Below are 18,491 nucleotides of genomic sequence, written 5' to 3' on the forward strand. Positions count from 1 at the left end.
AAAAAAGATATAGAATTAGACAGAGTTTACAGGTCTTAAGCATATGAGTAAGCAAAAGTACAACACTCGGTAGCAACCACGAGGTTAATGCATTCATTTGCGAACGAATACAGTCTGTCAGCTAAGTGTGGTTACAAAGAACCATAATTAAAGGAGATTTCGCACTAAGTCTAGTAGTTCTTGTAAATCATAGCCAACTCTACAATGATTTACGAAATTTTTATATGTTTGGAAAAGACCACACTCCTGAAGAAAATCGCAAGCTTTCAACCGACGGTTCTCTTTCTTATGTGGGGTGTATTACGAATCAAACCAATTAGTGGACATAGCTGGCAGGTTTATGGCCGTGAAAGCAGCTCTCAGATTCAGAAAAGCTAAGTACTTTGATGACTGGTGATTACCAGGGCGCCGAGCCTACTCCCGGCTGTCGTTTCTCAGCTCACATATCTTCAAGGGAGGGCTCTCAGACTCAATGAAGCTGGGTACTTTGATGAATACGAGCAAGGAAGTCACCAAATCGCTGAGCATAGTCCCGTTTCTCTGTCCACATATCTTCGAGCTAATTATGGCAGTGAAGGACTGTCTGGAGGAGAGTCGCGATGAGTTTTCTTACGAATGTTGGTGGAGGTGGAGCTTAGTCCCGGCTGTCGATTCACTGTCCACATATATATCTGCGTGGGAGTTATAGGAGTGAAGGACTTCCTAGGAGAGAGTCTTCTTTGATCTTGTGGGAAGGATTAGTGGAGGTGGAGCCGGCTGTCATTTCACTTTCCACATTACTTCAAGCGGAAGTGGCTGCGATAAAGATAGCAGTAGATCAACTGCCCCCGGGCGTACCCTTATTCAGAGAGGTGACTAAACACCTCGATAGTAGGGAAGAGTGAGCTGTCTAGTGAGCATTCTGCTTTAAAGTTCACATTTCAAGTGTTGCAGGAGTTCTAACTGGTCCATGTACGATTGGGATTCGACCATAACCTGATAGAAATGAAAACGATGAAATGTAATAATTTCAATACTTCCTTCTCGAATGTGCCGTCTTTTTCCTAATAAAGAATAATCATTATCGGATCTCATATTTTTGTACATCCAGATGAAATGACGGAAATAAAAAAGCACCTTAGCAGATTTGTGACAGGTTCAACGCGATAGCAAAGATCCAACTACAAGAATTTGTATCTAGCTTCACAATAACGGACTGTACATTGCAGTTTAAGTGTGAACCCCCTGAAATCGTAAAGGAACCGCCATCTTACTTACCTAACCTATTTAGTTCCTTATTTCGATTTTGACACACAACTTTGTTTTTCTTTTCTTTTCCAAGAAAACAACATATAGTGTGTGTTCTTAAAGCATTCTGATTAAACGGTATTGATTAAACGGTTCTCAAAATCAATTTGTTCAATCTCAAAGAAAGCGCTATAGAGTTTCGATGAACTATGTTACACTGAACATAGAGATCTACAAAGTTTTCAATAACTTTTTTGTAGTAAGGCTAGTTTTTTGCTTCGAACTGGCGACTTCAATCCATGGTCGAAAGTTTTGCGAACAGGAAAATACCGATCAGAACTAGGTCGAGAATATTCGGCGGAAAATTACAAAGAAAATTATGTCCAATATCAAAATATCGGAGCTAATAATGTTCTCCATGAATGTGGGATCGGAATTTGCACGATCAAGCATGTCCAAAGAGACCTATTTACGGTAATCTTTTTGAAAAAAAAAAGTCTTAATCAGAATGAGTCGAGCAAGAACGTGTTGCATAGCCAAAATATCTACAAAAATCATTTGAACGGACTCGCGAGAGATGCTGAGTTTTCTTGCCATCTCTGTACAACTTGTCTGACTATTTTCAAGCACCATATACTTCACTTTTTTTATATTTTTATGAGTTGCAGAGGTCGAAGGTCGTCCAGAAAGAGACATTCGTTGTCTTGAGCTTTTGATAAAACTGAATCACCGTAAGAAATTCCCAACGATTCCGTATATAAAATTTGGTTAGAAGTACAAAATTTTAGTTAAACTCTTTGTTCGATATTTTATTTTATTTTAATTTTTTTTTCCAATGTAAAAATCGCAACACACTACAGAAGTGTTCCGACTTAAGCAGCTGCTGTAAACAAACTGGTTGAAAGATAACCCTCATATTTGGCAGAGCAATTAAGCAATTGATTTAGCAACATAAATTTTTTTCAAATATTTTTTATCCGGATAATTCAGTTAAAATTTCCGAGCGTTTTTTTTTTGTCACAATGTACATATAGTATTATATATATTATATATATGAATCGAGAACTTTCATATTGAAAAAAATCGCATTCTTATTTCTTGCCGAAAAAATTCACTTATAATTTTCATTCTTGCACACCTACTTTTGTGAACGACTGTATACAATTATACAGAATTATTGTATATTATCTGCGAATCACACATAAATTTAAAAATTTTAAGTAGGCATGATTAGATAAACTGGGTTTATATAGCATGGACGCAAATAAAAATTACACACTTTCTAACGAAAAAGTAAGAAAAATAGTTATTTGAACTTTGATATCTTTATTTTGATAAACATCTTAAAAATCTGTGCACGATTACGAGGCCATGGAGATAAACGCTTGAATAAAATTAAAAGAAAATCTGGTGAAGCTACATGGTAAACCTATTTTTAGCTCGTTTGCTCAAAGTGAGGGATATGGATATAAAAATATTTATATTTTTTAACCAAAAATCAGCGTTTGAACTCATGTCGTTCTTATCGGAACACTCTCGTAAGTAATATTTTATCATAAATATGGTATACTTACGTGCATGATTTTGCGAAAATGTGAGCCGCCTTAAGTGCTCCTAAATTAAAGCGAATTTTTCTGCGAATGCAAATGATAACTAAAGCACGACAAAATAATACGTAGAATAGACCTAACCTGCCTTCATTTTGGCACGTAACAGGCTGAAGTTCTTTAAATTCCCCATTGAACACATTAATGCCAAGCAAATTTGTGAAAATGGACATTGACATTTTGACAAAGAAAATCCCCTAATTAATTCGCAGTAAAATAAACAATGAAGTATTTATTTGATTGATGCGATTTGGGCGGGCCAAAAACATAATCACGTTTTTGATTGTTCAAATAAAATGCACAAATAATCGACCATTCATAGATAGTGACGTTAATTGTTTAGCTTTAAAGCAAATTTCACAATTTTTGACCTTGACAGTGAAGTAACATGGTCTACTTATAAGACTATTTCCATAGAAACTGTCTCTATTATATCAAATTATGATTTCCAGGGAATACAAAACTCAGCGTTTCATATACCTAATGACTACAATGTTTCGTCTAAAATAAGTGCATCCAGATTTTGAGTTCGGAAAGCCTAGGTTGAAAGGTCGATCCTGTTACGAATTTCAACAATAATCTTGTTTAGCCACCTTAGAACGCTGTTCCGTTTTAAACTTCTATATTTTGATCATAAAAGTCTGCGAAAATCGACAAATCGCTTTGATCCTAACATTTGAATTTTGTTGAGCCTCCCTCTCTTAGTTCGCTGCAAGTATGCCTGCCGAGTTGTTTCAAGCTCATTCCTGCAAAAGCTATATGAGTGAGGTGAAAGCGAGCGAATGTTTCCACTTAACCTTCTTTCAAACAATTTTGGGATGTTGTGTCCGATAATTGTTTAGTCTTACCGCAGGAATAGAGCTCCTATGATTGCAGCAAGATAAACCCTGCTAAGGGCAGGTAGTTCAGTGGATCTCTTGCGTATTATTCTAGGTCAGAAGGACCTCACAGTGGCAATGGAACTGATGATTGACCAAGACCTACTAAGCTAGAACGAAATAGGACAAGGGAGGATGGTAGTCAGGCAGGAGTTGGGGGTTGACTAACGTTTGTTAAGTTTCATAGCCTAGAACGTAACATCACAACGGAGACCTAGCTCGTACCTAATTCGATGTATGTAAGTGGGACAACGGTGTCTCTATCGCGAGTTCATCGACTTTAGAGTTTCCGAGGATTCCGCTACGACCAAACATTCAAACAAATATGTTAATAAAGTAGCTTGATGCTATTCATGGCGAAGACAGACACTCTTTGACCAATTTGAGCGCGCAGGGAACGAGCTCAACGCTAGCATTGCTGCCCTGCTGTCGGCCTGAATGGAAAAATTCCTGAAAGTTGCTGCAGGTTGGAACAATACGTCTACGGCTACCCAGGAATAGAGTCTGCAATGCAGTGGTCCAAGTTTTTAAGGATGCAGTTGAAAGAGAAGACAATCTCAGAGTGCTCCTGTTTGGACTCTTTTATATATAGTAAATACCCAGCTTCTCTGAGTTTTACAGCAACCTCCGTGTTCGGTTAAATCTTTTAGTTCGGTTAAAAAGTAATGGAAACCGATTTGAATTTATATTTTAGTACTTTTTTGGTATAACGAAAGCAGATAATACGAAATCATCTCCGAACAATATTCTTCTTCTTTACTGGCGTAGATACCGCTTACGTGGTTATAGCCGAGATTACAACAGCGCGCCAGTCGTTCTTCCTTTTGCTGTTTGGAACCAATTGAAGATTCCAGGTCCTTCTGCACCTCGTCTCTCCTACCTAGGGGAGGTCTTCCTCTTGCTCTGCTTCTCCCGGCGGGCACTGCGTCGAATAATTTCAGAGCTGAAGTGTTGTCATCCTATCTGTTTGTCATCGTAGCCGCTGTCTCTTCCATCGACCGCGGTAATCGTCGTTATGAATTCGCAAAAGACGAAAACCGTTCTCTCTCGAACACTCCTAAGGCTGACTCATCAGATGATGTCATTGTCTATATTACACTATATAGCTGGACAGTAATGACGAGGGACCTGTAGAGTTTGGTCTTCGTTCATCGAAAAAGGGCTTTTCTTTCAATTGCATCAAAAGGGGAGTCTTTCATCCGAGGCTGTTATGTCCTTTTCACTGAGGACACGTTAAAAAACGTATCTAATTTTATTTTCAGTCATAACTAAATATTTCCCAAAAATTTTGCAAATTTTTAAAGCATTATATAACTTTTTTATGAAGCACCCTAATATACAGTCATATTTATTTACTGGCTAACAAACGAGCAAGTGTTTAATATAATGATAAAAACATATTTCTAAATTTCGCAGAACAATAAAAAATATTTTTTCATTCATAAGTTTTTTATTGTGCAAATATACTCGTTTATCGCCGTGTGTAGTTCGTGTTTTACTGCTCGCATGCGAGTTTATATTTTTGTTACGACTTGTTTTGTTGTCTTCGGAAGAATATTTATAAACAAGCGCACATACATACATACATACAGACGCACAATCTTATCAAAACAAAATCAGTTATAGTTTTCGTTATGTTTACCGTTATATATACACAACTATTGTTGCTTATTATTGTTATCAACAGGTAAGCTAACTGCTAACAACAAATTATGTGGGTTTTATGCTTTGTCTGTATGTATGTGTGGTCTATAATTAGACTGAAAAACCCAGAGCTTTTTATTCAATGCGTGCTGGAATTTGTAAATCACAGCAAATATAAATATACGTATGTATGTATATATGTGTATATGTGTATACTTATAAGTACTATATATTTTTTAAGTTCTACATAAAATAAATTCCAACGCAAGTGACTTTGTTCTGAGAGATATGAAAATATATGGTATATACATATATATGTATGCATATATAGTAGGATTACATAGATAATAGTTCATATGTACGAAAATTTAAGACACATCCACATAAATTGGTACATTTGCGGTTATCACAATGCGTATTAGTGGAACGTGCTGTCTGCGGTCTTTGATAGCAACCGATTTGGTAGAAAAGTATTGCTTGGTGACGTGAAAGCAACATTTTAAACTCAAATATAAAGATAAGTACGTACGTATGTATATAAAATACCAACATTTACGTACAGATCCGAGTGGTGTTCAAAAAGTTAGGCGACTAATATGCATTCAAATAAAAAATGTTAATTTATTGGGAACTGATCATTATACTTTTGTACGTAAAAAAAGCAAAAAAAAACATATTAGTCATTTTTATTGAGTGCAACAAAACATTTGAGCTGTTGACAGCGGCAATTTTTTTCACGAAATCGAAAAGATACTAACGATAAGCCCACTTCAACATGTCAACAAATGGTGAACCGTCGAGACACTGTTAGATAAGTTTCTGTTGAATAAGGGTTCCTTAGTCACCAGATTGTCCATAAACGGCTCGCAACGATTTTTACTGTTTCCAACACTGAAGGAACCCATGAAGGTATGTGCTAATAAAAGCTATGTACATCGCTGATGAAGCTGAAGGGTATACGAAAAAATAACTATCCGAATGCTTTAAGGATTATTGCAGGAAGTGTTGTAATATGATATCTGAAGGCGGTTACTTTGGAATAAATTAAATTTAGGATTCATCCTATAATAGTTTTCTGGAAGAAATGATATGGCTTCCTTACCTTATTTAAATTTACAACTTATAGAAATTTACAATTTTTACATGACCAAAGAACAACAAATAAGCCTTCACTAATAAAAGAAGGCTCCTTACAAGCACTTTATTCCGTTCGTTTAACTTGTATGACATCTATACGCGATCATGGTTCGACACCGGCGGTTCCGACAAATGAGCAAGTTGGGGAAACAAGGACGTGGGCAAAATTCTGTTCGTCACGCTGATCATTGATATATAGTATACACTATATACTTTAACCCAGAGGTGATCTAGTGACAGATGCCTAGAGCATACTAAAATTATAGAAGGAACACTTCTCCAACGTGCTAAATGGCAGTGAAAGCAAATCACCAGGAGATGGTGAACTCGATTCTCTAATCGATGATCGTTGAGCAGACGTTCCATTGCCCGACCATACAGAAGTTCAAATAATAATTACTCGCCCGAAGCAAAACAAAGCGCAGGGGGCCGATGGATTGCCAGCCAAACTGTCAAATACAGCGGCGAAGAACTGATAATGAGCATGTATCAGCTTCTTTGTACAATATAGTCGAAAGCATTCCCAACGCTTGGAATTGCCCAATCCACAAAAAGGGAGACCCCACAATCTGCGCCAACTACCATGGGATAAGCCTCCTCAACATCGCATATGAGGTATTATTGAGCCTAGTGTGTGAAAGCTCAAAGCCCACCGTCAACAACCTGATTGGACCTTATCAGTGTGGCTTTAGATCTGGACAATAAGTGACCACATGTTCACCATGCGCCAAATCTTGGAAAAGACCCGTGAAAAGAGGATCGGCACACACCACCTCTTCGTCGATTTCAAAGCTGCTTTTGACAGCAAAAGAGCTGCCGTTATGCCGCATGTCTGAATTTAGTATCTCCGCAAAACTAATACGGTTGTGTAAACTGATGTTGAACAACACCAAAGCTCTGTCAAGATCGGGAATGACTTTTATAAGCTCTCCGATTTTTTCCTCTCGGTGTTACAAACTTCGTGGAAAGTTTAATACATCTTGTTCAGGGTATAAAATGCCAACGAACTGATAAGCAACATCCATTATTGAGTTGAATAAAAATGATCGAATTATTATGATCAGTAGAAAAACTTGATTTGAAAAGTTATCTGTCAAAATCAGCTAAGCATCTCTCATTTTTACGTTTTGAGAAGGGTAGACATTGTTGCATTCTTCTCTGGTTGGAAGGCCACATTTTGAGAAAAGAACACGCAACTTTGACAGCCCGAGGCAGGGCATAACAAATGTTATATATTTGTCAGAATAAAAAACTATATAGTACTACTTTTTAAACACATATACCTTGAGTTCAATCCTAACTAACTTAACTAATATAACTAATAACTTTAGTATACGCGAACTGCCAATAACGACATCCTAAAATGGCTTTTAGACGAAAACCTCAAAAAAGAACATATTTCGGAACACTAAAGAGTTAGTTAGTTTATGTAGTTGACACTCTGAACATGTCAAACATATCAGAATATTGTTTTAGGATGATTGTTTTCGCCTATTTTAGTATACGATCTCAAATAGACCCGGGATCTGGTTTTCATAGCGTTTAAGTGCTCTAAACCGTCAATAGAATCCGCGCTGGAAAGAAATTTTGCTGCAATGTAGGGCCCATCATGGAAGTTTGGGTATATTTCTAAGCAAATGAGAAATTATATTATTGATTAACTCGTTTTTTGTGTACTTCAGGAAGCTCCTTAAAAGCCTACAGAATTATTGCCTATGAGCAGCTGCTTTCGCTTGTCTTTTATTTCTCGTGTCATATCTACGATTTTCGCTGGCTGCGATTGTGAGTGAGCAAGTTGTTGAAGAATCTTTAAAAAAATCACAAAATAATTTAAAGTTTTCTTAACTCCAACTGAATTCTGTATGTTTTTGAGAGAGAGATCCTCAGCAACATTTATAGATAAATACACTAGATTTATCGTTTTGAGTATTGCTCAAGATGGACCTTTATGCGATTTTTGACGACTATAGTATAAGTTGATAAGCCGTGGTATTTAGGAAAATATAATACATATTATTAATTTTTCTATTTTTTTTATTTTTCTAGTTCATTTTATGAATATTTCAATGTCTTTTCACTGCTTAATTTATTCATTAGCGGTAAGCATCAACATTATCATTTTCTATCTTCCGAATCGTCTTCATCTGGTCCAAAGCAGATTTTGTGCCGATATTATACGTTCATTCATACAAGTATATCTACTTATTTCAGGTCATATTTTTTTTATAAAAGCCCAAGCGTGTCCAACTGAAAAAAAGAAGAAAGGAAGCATGAATTTTCGCTACACATCGTTTAGCGTGACAGCGTGACGTTGTGTCTACCACAACACCGAGTGGCTAAAAATAATCTTCATATGCGTATAAAAACATTTCTATGTGCAGGTAGTACTATCTGGGTACATAGAGCTAGTGCGCTCGCACATATGATTTATTTATGTTTAGGCACGCGCCCGCGCTCAACACTTTTTTCTGCATTCAAACTTAGCACTCGTGTGATTACTCTGCGGCCGCTGGAGCGCCAACACTAAGCGCGTCTTTTTGCTTAGCAACTAGCGAGCGGTTAGCACGTTGGACCATGTGCGTTAGTATGGGCGTACATGTGTGTAATTATTGTCGTGAGTTTGTCCGATGACAGCCATTTCACAAAATTTGCAAAGTGCTAATATGAAAGCAGCACCACCCACCTCAACACACCAAGCAGCCAAGCATTACCAGTTGATAAGCATTTTTATCTCATCAGTCACCATTAAACCCCTTCCACTGTCACCAGCCACCACGCAACCTTCATCTAAACTATTATTTCTTCAATGTGGTCTCAAAGTAAGGTAGTGAAAAGACAAGACTCGTTCAACCGCAGTCATGGTAGTAAGACAAAAACAAGTAGTGCAAAAACAAAAACCGAAAGTGTCAACTTTATTCTTTGCTGCGTCGCAGCAGAAGCTCGTGAGGAGTTGATGAGTGGGTGTCGCCGTAAAAGTGTCAAGTGTTGCGTTAAACTGAGTGTTCTTTTACGTAGCGCCTTCGTACCTCGCACACATATATACACATATAGTACATACATATATACCATACAAACATACAGTAGAAGTATGTTACTTACTGTTTGTTGTTGCTTTTTTGTTGTTCGAAAAACCAACTACGTAGCTAAATTCCACTCACTTCTCGCTTTTTGCCGGTTTTTTATCAAGAAATTATTATGCCATGACCTTAGTGCTCTTAGCAAGTGCTTCAGACATAGATATACCCATAAGTGGGGTAAATGCAGAGACGATAAAAGTCAATAGTTGCTCAAGGACTGTGGGTAGTTAGAGAGTCGTGTAGTCGATAAAAAAAATTGATGACTTTCTAATATTTTCCAATCAGCTGAGTAGATATCACGTGCTTATACAGGAAGTTTGCAGATGGCGAAGGATTTTAATATAATGTATGAAAAAACCGATTTTTAGAAAATAATATTATAAATTTGGTGTTTAGTGACATTGTGGTCAGAAAAATATAGCCAATTAGTTTGATTATCAAAATTGTACAACATATAGTGCTCGATTTACTATATACAGACTGTATTGTGGAAAGCCGAAAATCAATATAATAAGTTTAATAAAAAGAAACCCATTATTTTCGTTTTAAATTGAAGGAGCTAACGTGCGAAAACTAGTTTTCTGGGAAAAGCTGTTAAAAATAATCGTCAGATTCTCGTTATTTCATTAATTGTTCTCCTTTTTTTGACACCTAAGCCCCCTTTCCGTTGACCAGGTCACATATTAAGTTTAATAAAAAGAAAAGAAAATAATTGGATCGATTTCATTCATCAGCGATTCATAAATGGAAATTCGGTCCATGCGGTTTGTTTTGCAAAAATTCGTGTGGAACCGTTACATTTATCTTATTTTCATATCCAGTCTCTGGGCAATTAAAGCGGTCAGGATGGACCGACTCGACGATTTGCGTTTGTTTACTAATATTTTCGACAACTTGCTTCCAGAGAGTGTTTCATCTTTGACACAAAAAATTATCGGATCGGATTCAATAAAACCAAAACATCGTGTGAATGGTTATTACAGAATCAGGAGCATAATTGCTATTAAAATATTTAGCTGTTTGGCTTGGATTTTCCTTTTTTAATAAAGCCACCTATCGGAAAAGTAATATATTTATTTTTATTAAACCTAATATTAAGTATTTTGGAGCTAGAAGAGAGAGAGAAAAAAAAGGTTTTGATTGCCTTGTACTGCTGCAGAGGAGCCTTTGATGAAAGGTGGGGTTTCTCACCGAAAGCAGCCCTCTGGCACTACGACACCGTAGTCAAGCTCCTTATGTTCTATGGGATCTATATGTGGTCGAGGGCTCTAGAGAAGATCACACTTGCAAAGAAACTCACGAGCGGCGCTCATCAGTATGTGATAGGCACTAAGGTCTACAACAACAATGACACTTAACGCCATCTTGCACATATTGCCCGTAGAAATTGTCGGAAGGTGTGTGACTGCGAAAGTTGTTGAGATCTTTACTCAATTTGACTTCATATCAGATTCCTTGAATCAGGAAGTCGCCAAACCGAACTCTAGCAGTAGATTTACTGCTCCGGAGTGCAGCTCCTTCACAGAAGTGACCATTCACTCAGACAGCAGAGCGGCGTTACTAGCGTTGAGCGAGATCATTAGCACTGCGTTCAAGGCTGGTTGAGGAGTGCCTAACCTCGCTACCAATAGTATAGAGTGTCTTTATGTTAAGACTGGTATGGGTGCCAGGCTACAGCGGAGTTGCAGGAAACTGTAAAGCTGTTGAGCTAGCAATAAAAGGTAGCCTAGGACCGCTATTGGTAGAAAGAGAGCGGGCCGATGCTCCTGTATTCTCTTGAGTTCTACTACTAGATAGCTGGACTTAGCGGAAGCTTGGTCTGCGCTAAGCCGTCATCGGTACGTGTGCTGCCGCAAAAGCCTTTTGACCCAATATCGATCTCAAGGGATCTACTGATCTCTCAGTAAAGCTAAACTCTCCCTTGTTGTGAGACTTTTAACAGCAGACCATTGCCCTATTGGCGTGCATGCAGTAGGGCTGGTAATCTTACCAAACGTCATCTGCAGAAGTTGCGTGGAAGAAGATGAGGTGGAAAAAACTCAACACTTCCTTCTTGGACAGTCAAGCGCGTTTGGGAGGTCCAATCAATAACTACAACCATTGTATCCAGAATAAGGAGACTGGGCTAATTCATGGACCGATCTCAAGCATTTTCGACACTAAACTACAACATATCCAAAATAATACGCTCACTATTTGCTAAGGAATATGAAAACTGATATATATTGTATAAAGTTAACAGGAAAAGATCGAAAATTATTAAGTATTTGGTTGCTTGGTAAAGTACGGAACCATTTTAGTCTGCTATAAGTGCCAGGGTACATTATTATAAAGAAAATATGATAATATCAAGTTGTTGATATATTTCACGGATCGACTGATATTTTCGGTATAAACTCAACCGGAAGAGAGAAAATCTTTATATTAGGAAGTATTGACCCGATTATTATTAGAAAAAATTCTCAAAGTATTTCAATAATTTATGTCATGGATTGTCAGCTATTTTGGATATAAAGTCAGATAGGAAAGTCAGGCCTCATATTCGTCAATGGATGCTCCATTAAGCTAAGGTATGATTTCTACGATTTTAAGTCAAGACTTGATGCAATTTAGCGATCTTCTTTATGTCTACTTTATTGCAATATACTCAGTGCTGCTTACTTCAAGAGTATACGAATTTGATGGCAACAAATTGTTCTCATTTGGGAAGTCGGCGTTGCTGCATGGTGATTCAGTGTACAATATGTCACTCTTACAAGATTTAGTAATATACATAAAAGTACTCAATATTTTCCTTGCAAACTACACTAATAAACATATATGTCTATTCCTATAGACGCCCTTTATGTCACCATTTAAAAATATGCATATAAATTGGTATTAAAACCACTTCTATGCACATATAAATTTGCTTAGAGAAATAGTTGTAGATATACCTTTTGGATAAAATCAGAAAATATTACATGCATATTTCAAAAACAATATTGTCCTTTACAGCTATACATATATGCATGTAAAATATATTGCATAAGGATAAGGAATATGTAAATATATGGCATACATCCATCCTGCTCGGCAATAGGTATTACAGTTACATCTAACGACGCTTCATAATAAAAAATACTCGTGCTGCACAAGACGTCTGCAACAAGGTAATGTGTCCAGGAGGAAAAGCTGCAGCAGAGACATTAAAGCAACAACAAACTGACATGACAGAGAAAGTGGCAACAGTTATGCACTCTGAAAATTAATTTAAATATTTTTTGTCTTTATGTCTTTATTAAGTCATTCAGCCGAGTTTAAAGTATAAATTGATAGAAAGGGTGGGAATGCCTTCCGCAAATCAAAGTTGTTGTCACAGCAACGGTATGTGTTATTTTCAGGTCACTAAAAATCGCCTCTCTAAGGAACCCTCGCGCACTCTGGAACCGCGCTTGCATTACTTCAGGGTGGCGTTAGAATATCCATAGTCGTTTGTATGGTTATTACCAGAGGAATGCGCTTGTTTGTCAGCAGTAGTAGCTCTGATTTTCTGTAGCGAGTTGAAGGATATACTTGTATAAGTCAAGCCATGTTTACGTCCAAATCACGACTTCGGGCTTTCTTCGGGCTTTCTCTGTGTCTCGGACTGTAATTACTGTTGCTATGTTGTCCGCATATCCGATTAAATATGATTCGTCTACCATGTCAAGTTTTAGTATTTCGTCATGATTAATGTTCCAGAGGTCGGGGCCTAAAATGAACCCTTGTGCTGCTCCTGACGTAATTTCCATATGTCGTAACAGCTCTCTAGTCTGGATTCTAAAACTGTTCTAAAGCGTCGATCATTTCCACCCATCTCGCGCTATTAAAGGTTTTTCGAACATCTAAAGTCGCCCACAGAACTATTCGCTTGTATTTGTGGCATCTACGCTGTGCGACATCTATACTTTCAATGCCGCTTCGGATAGCGCCTAGATTTGACCTACCGGATCTAAAACGATGCTGTTTAGGGGAGAGATCGCCTGCTTCATTGAAAGCCGCTTCCAGTCCAGGTTTAAGTAGTGTTCATAGAGCTTTCCCGCTGTGACGAACATGCATAGTGGACGGTATGCTGATGGCAAGCTGGGATCCCTTTTTCTCTTATTAAATAGGACAAGCCATTGTTTCTTCCAAATTTCAATGTAAAGTTTAAGGGTACTGAAGGTCATTCTGCGTCGATTGGTTTAAATATTTCTGCTGGGATCCCGTCCGGGTCGAGGGATTTGTTGTTTTGAGCTTGCCAGCGGCCGGTTGCAGTTCCTTGAGGGTGAACTGGGAGATTTCCGAAAATCTTATAGCCTGTTCTGGTTCACTGACACTTTTTTCGTGTGTGGAAAAGAGTGTGTTAACGATGCCTTCCATTCTGGCGGCGTTTATGTCAGGTGAATTGGTTCGAGCTTTTCAAAACTATTTTATATCCGAGTCCCTAGGGATTTTTGTTAATATCCTCGCCTAGTTTTTCTCCTTTTTGCTTGCCTCAATGATATGCTTGGAGCTCCCGCTTCGCCGCTAGATATTGCTCGCCTTCATTGGGTGCTGCTTCTCTGGGACCTAGATATCGTATATAATTTGCGAAACCGAAGACATGTGCGTATAAATTTAGCGATATTTTCCGCCCACCAGTAAACTACTGCACTACATGTACTATAGCATATACAGGCATATAGCTGCCGTACAAACTGACCGATCAAAATCAATACCTTGTACGAAAAATTTTTTTATTTGACAAGGTGTCTTCGTGAATTCTTATTATACAAGGCAGCGCTACAATCTCCGAACAAAGTTTCCGGATTCGTCCACTATAGTATAAAGGTGCGACCTAAAGTTTCCATGTTTTTTAACGATTCTCTTTGCACAACTTTTTTTTGTTTTGGACCAGTCCGGGTCAAATTTGATCATATGATGTTATTTAATTTTTTAGCAATTTTAAATAAACCTTTTTTCTTATTTCTTGAAATTTGTGCTTTTTAATCTCTCGAACATCGAAGAATCGCCCTGCATGCATTTACGCAGTTAACAAGTGCAGAGTTCTATGCGGACCTTAAGTGAATTATGACAAGGACTGATAACTGATTGTGTCTAATGCTCACAGCTTGCTGCAGACAGTTACATTACACCACAAAGGACACATAAATCTAAATATAATAAGAGAAGTATGCTTAGCATATGTGTGTGGCATATGAAGTTCTAAGCATTGTGCGGACCACTCCTCAATCTGTGTGCTCATTCTTGTATATTTGCGCTGCACTGTTGCTGGAAACGATTTTTTTCTGCTCGACAGAGATTTTTTCTGTAACATGCTAGCACACAAAGCTGCCAACAGCAGAACTGCAAATATATGAGAATATAAACATATAAGGTATACACTGTCATATAAGCACTTATAACGCAGTTGGAAAGTACATATGTGCAGGTATGCAACTCAAAGAATGCAGCAACAGACAATGGGCATGCAAGTGGGCAAATGTCATGGTCCTGAGGACAAATTGCATTGCACTGCCAAGGGTCAGCTCAACGAACCATATATAAATGAGTGCGCTTTACCCTTTTAAATACAAAGAAAAGAACTCTTTGTAAGCGGCTTGCATGAAATTAAAGAGTGACGGCATGTGGGGCGTATACGTAACCTGTTGGCATACTGGCATTTGTCTGCATTGTTATTCAAGCAATCGGATACTGGCTGATGACACGCTCGAGCAGCCAGCGGTGTATTTTTAAATATGTGTGAGAACATTTTACGATTTCAAGACTTTTTTCACTTTTGAATTTATTTTTATAAAAATACAGCAATCAAGCTGCGTCCATACACCTTTTTTTGGTAATTTTGTGGTTAATTTTTGCGTGTCGATCACCTGATTCATTCCATTTGTGTATTTATTTTTACTCGCAAATGGATTTTCTGCGCTTTTAATGTACATTCAGTGGTTATTTTAATCTTTGATATGTACATAGCCACATACGTAAGTGCATATATGTATGCATATACATATACATATGTATGTGAGTGTGTATGTTAGGCTTTTATTGGTGTGACTCTTATTTGCATAACACAGGTGCAGAAATACGCAAATGAGCGAAACTAACAGCAGCAAAAAATCACTAATTCGCGTGTCCATAAGATCTTCGGTTTACTTTTCAAATTAAAAGGCATTACTACTCTGCGCTGTTATTTATATTTGCGTGGTTTTTTGTGGCTTATACATTTGGCATTTGTAAACGAAAATGAATTACTTCGTATATATTATCTTAAACTTGCTTCGAATTTAAATGCTTATATACATTTTTATATTTCCTTTGTGGTTGATTGTGGTTGCTGGTGGGAAAAAGTAAAGAGTTCGAAACAAAAATAACTGCTAATGTAAATATTTATGCATTAGTGACTTAAAAAACGCAGCATCCGCTGCTTTGGTCTCGCTTTATTAGTTACGCGATATTCCAGAATTATTTTTATTTTTGTACTTTTTTGACTTGCAACGAAAAATCGTTTAAAATTAGCACAAAATGTGAAATGTTTTATAAATTTATGACTTTAAGGCAAATATGTTATATCGTTTGCTAGTGTTTGAGATATTGAACATTGGATGTGGCGCGGCAGAAACAACGAATCCGTGCCGTATCAAAATAGTTCGAAAGGAAGTTGTAAATTTTTGAAAAGAAAAATTTGCATTTATGATTTATTAGCGGATGTGAGGAATCGTTTTGATTTTGCCCATAAACAAGAAAAAATGTTAACTTGCACCGAAACTAGGCATTTTTTTATAGTATAAGACCGATAAGTTATATCGTTTATGATTAAGAAAAAAACGTATGATTTAATGCTCATAAAGAAGAAAAAATGTTAACTTGCACCAGCTACCCAGATACTTTTATAGTCGAAAAGAGATTAAAGAGATCTTTACCTTGAATTTGGTCGTTAAATTTGTATAGCATCTAACGGTTGATCCAAGTAGATGTACTTTTTTCAATACCCTTTAATTTACAGATCACGCTTGAGTCGTGTGAAGCTGTCACATCATTTTTGTTCAATATTGTTTGGCATTTTATCATGGAAAGACTATCGCCTGAACAACGTTTACAACGAAGAGCAACCCGAAGATATTCAAAAGCTGCCATTTCATTCAGAAAAAATAATGGTTTGTGGTGACTTTTGGGCCCGTGGATCATCGATCCATATTTCTTCAAAACTGATGCCGGTGAGATCTCAATCGTCAATGGCGACCGATTATTTCATGCCTTAAACTGAAACTCGTGATCTCGGCAACATTTGGTTTCAAAAAGGCGCTGCTACTTCCAACACATCGCATCAAACAATAGATTTTTTGAGACAACACTTTGGTGAGCAGATAATTTCGGGTTTGCGCCGGTCAATTGGCCACCAAGATCATGTCCTGAGGGGATACGTAAAGTCGAAAATTGGACTCAATGGATAGACCATCTGAGACGTAGGCGCGGCCAATATTTGAAAGAGATAATATTCAAAAAATGAATGCCATAGAATGTTCTTTCGAATGATGATAAGCATACTCAATTAAATTTGAAGTTTCTGTGGTTTTCTTTATAAAATATAGAGATTCACGAAATGGATCACCCTTTATATGCTACGTACGTATAGTATTGACCGTTCTAAAAAAAAATTGTCGGAGATTGCGTCGTTGTCTTGGAAAATAATCCATGTCAAGTTTCGTGAAATTATATTAATGAAATAAAATTATATGGAGACAGACAGCCGTACATGGTTAAAACGACTCAAATCCTCACCCTGATCATTTATGCATACTACACTTTACCATTTAGGGCCTCTGACTTTTCTTTTGGGTATTACTAAGATACCCTGCTAAAAGCATAAAGAAGATGGTGTGAGAAAGAAAACAAACATCGGTTAATTTTTGTGCAAAATTTTTAGGAAGTCATCGATATATATAATTTTTTCCAGTTGCATACTGATAGCTGTTATGACTTTTATAACTTGAAATGGAGTGAAATTTGATATGTATAATGTCTGACCTTTGATTAAGGTTTCCTTATAGTTTAAGAATAATAAAATACTAAATTAACAATGTCGTTACTAGTTTAGGTTAAGTCATAGGACTGATATTTGGATCAAACGCACGATCTCACTTTTACAGCTTACGTCCTCTACGAATCCCAAAACTGCTAGATATGGAACGCAAGGCAAATATTTGGAGAAGAAAGCAACTAGCATTTCACCTTCTTCGATACAATTTTAGCAATTGGACGATGGCAACAACCGATGAGTCGGCATTATGAGATTTATAGAGAAAGGTTGTGCGGAAGATTAATGGTCGTTTGTGCATTGGCAACGGAGTATACCGCAGACAATGAAATGATGAGCTGTATGAGATATATGAAAACATTAACATAGTTCAGCAATTTAAGAGACAGCGGCTACGCTGGCTATGTCATATCATCCGAATGGATGAAAACGCTCAGCTTTGTACCCGCGAAACAACGAAAAGGAAGAACGATTGGCGCGCTAATCAAATAGAGAATATAATATAAAGAAGCTATGCCACTGTTCCGAGATATACACATACTTTCTAGTATAGAATTTAATTGGCAACTGGTATAAATTCAGGAACAGCTTTGTCGTAGATTCCATAAATAATTCTATTGAGATTAGCAATCAAATGTCGCATGATAAACAGAAGTTGACCGATCCAAGATATTACATTATGGCGAGATCTAAAGGAAATATTTCACACTGATACACTAATATTATTGTGTTTTTATTACTGAAAATAGAATTCCATCATATTGGCAAAACTTGCCTTCACTAAAATTACTTTTACTTTCTTTTGATCGAGAAATATTTTCCGGAAGCACACGCCAAGTTCAAAACCAATGACTTGAACGAGTCTTTAGGATATGCATTATGCAAT

General features: G+C 37.1%; 1 protein-coding gene across 5 annotated transcripts in view; it reads right to left on the reverse strand.

The window, feature by feature from the left end:
• Nucleotides 1–18,491, reverse strand: part of LOC126757135 (diuretic hormone receptor) — a 102,964-nt gene that overhangs the window by 25,269 nt on the left and 59,204 nt on the right. The window lies entirely within an intron of this gene.

Source organism: Bactrocera neohumeralis, chromosome 4 (assembly GCF_024586455.1).
Source record: "Bactrocera neohumeralis isolate Rockhampton chromosome 4, APGP_CSIRO_Bneo_wtdbg2-racon-allhic-juicebox.fasta_v2, whole genome shotgun sequence".
Taxonomy (NCBI): Eukaryota; Metazoa; Arthropoda; class Insecta; order Diptera; family Tephritidae; genus Bactrocera; species Bactrocera neohumeralis.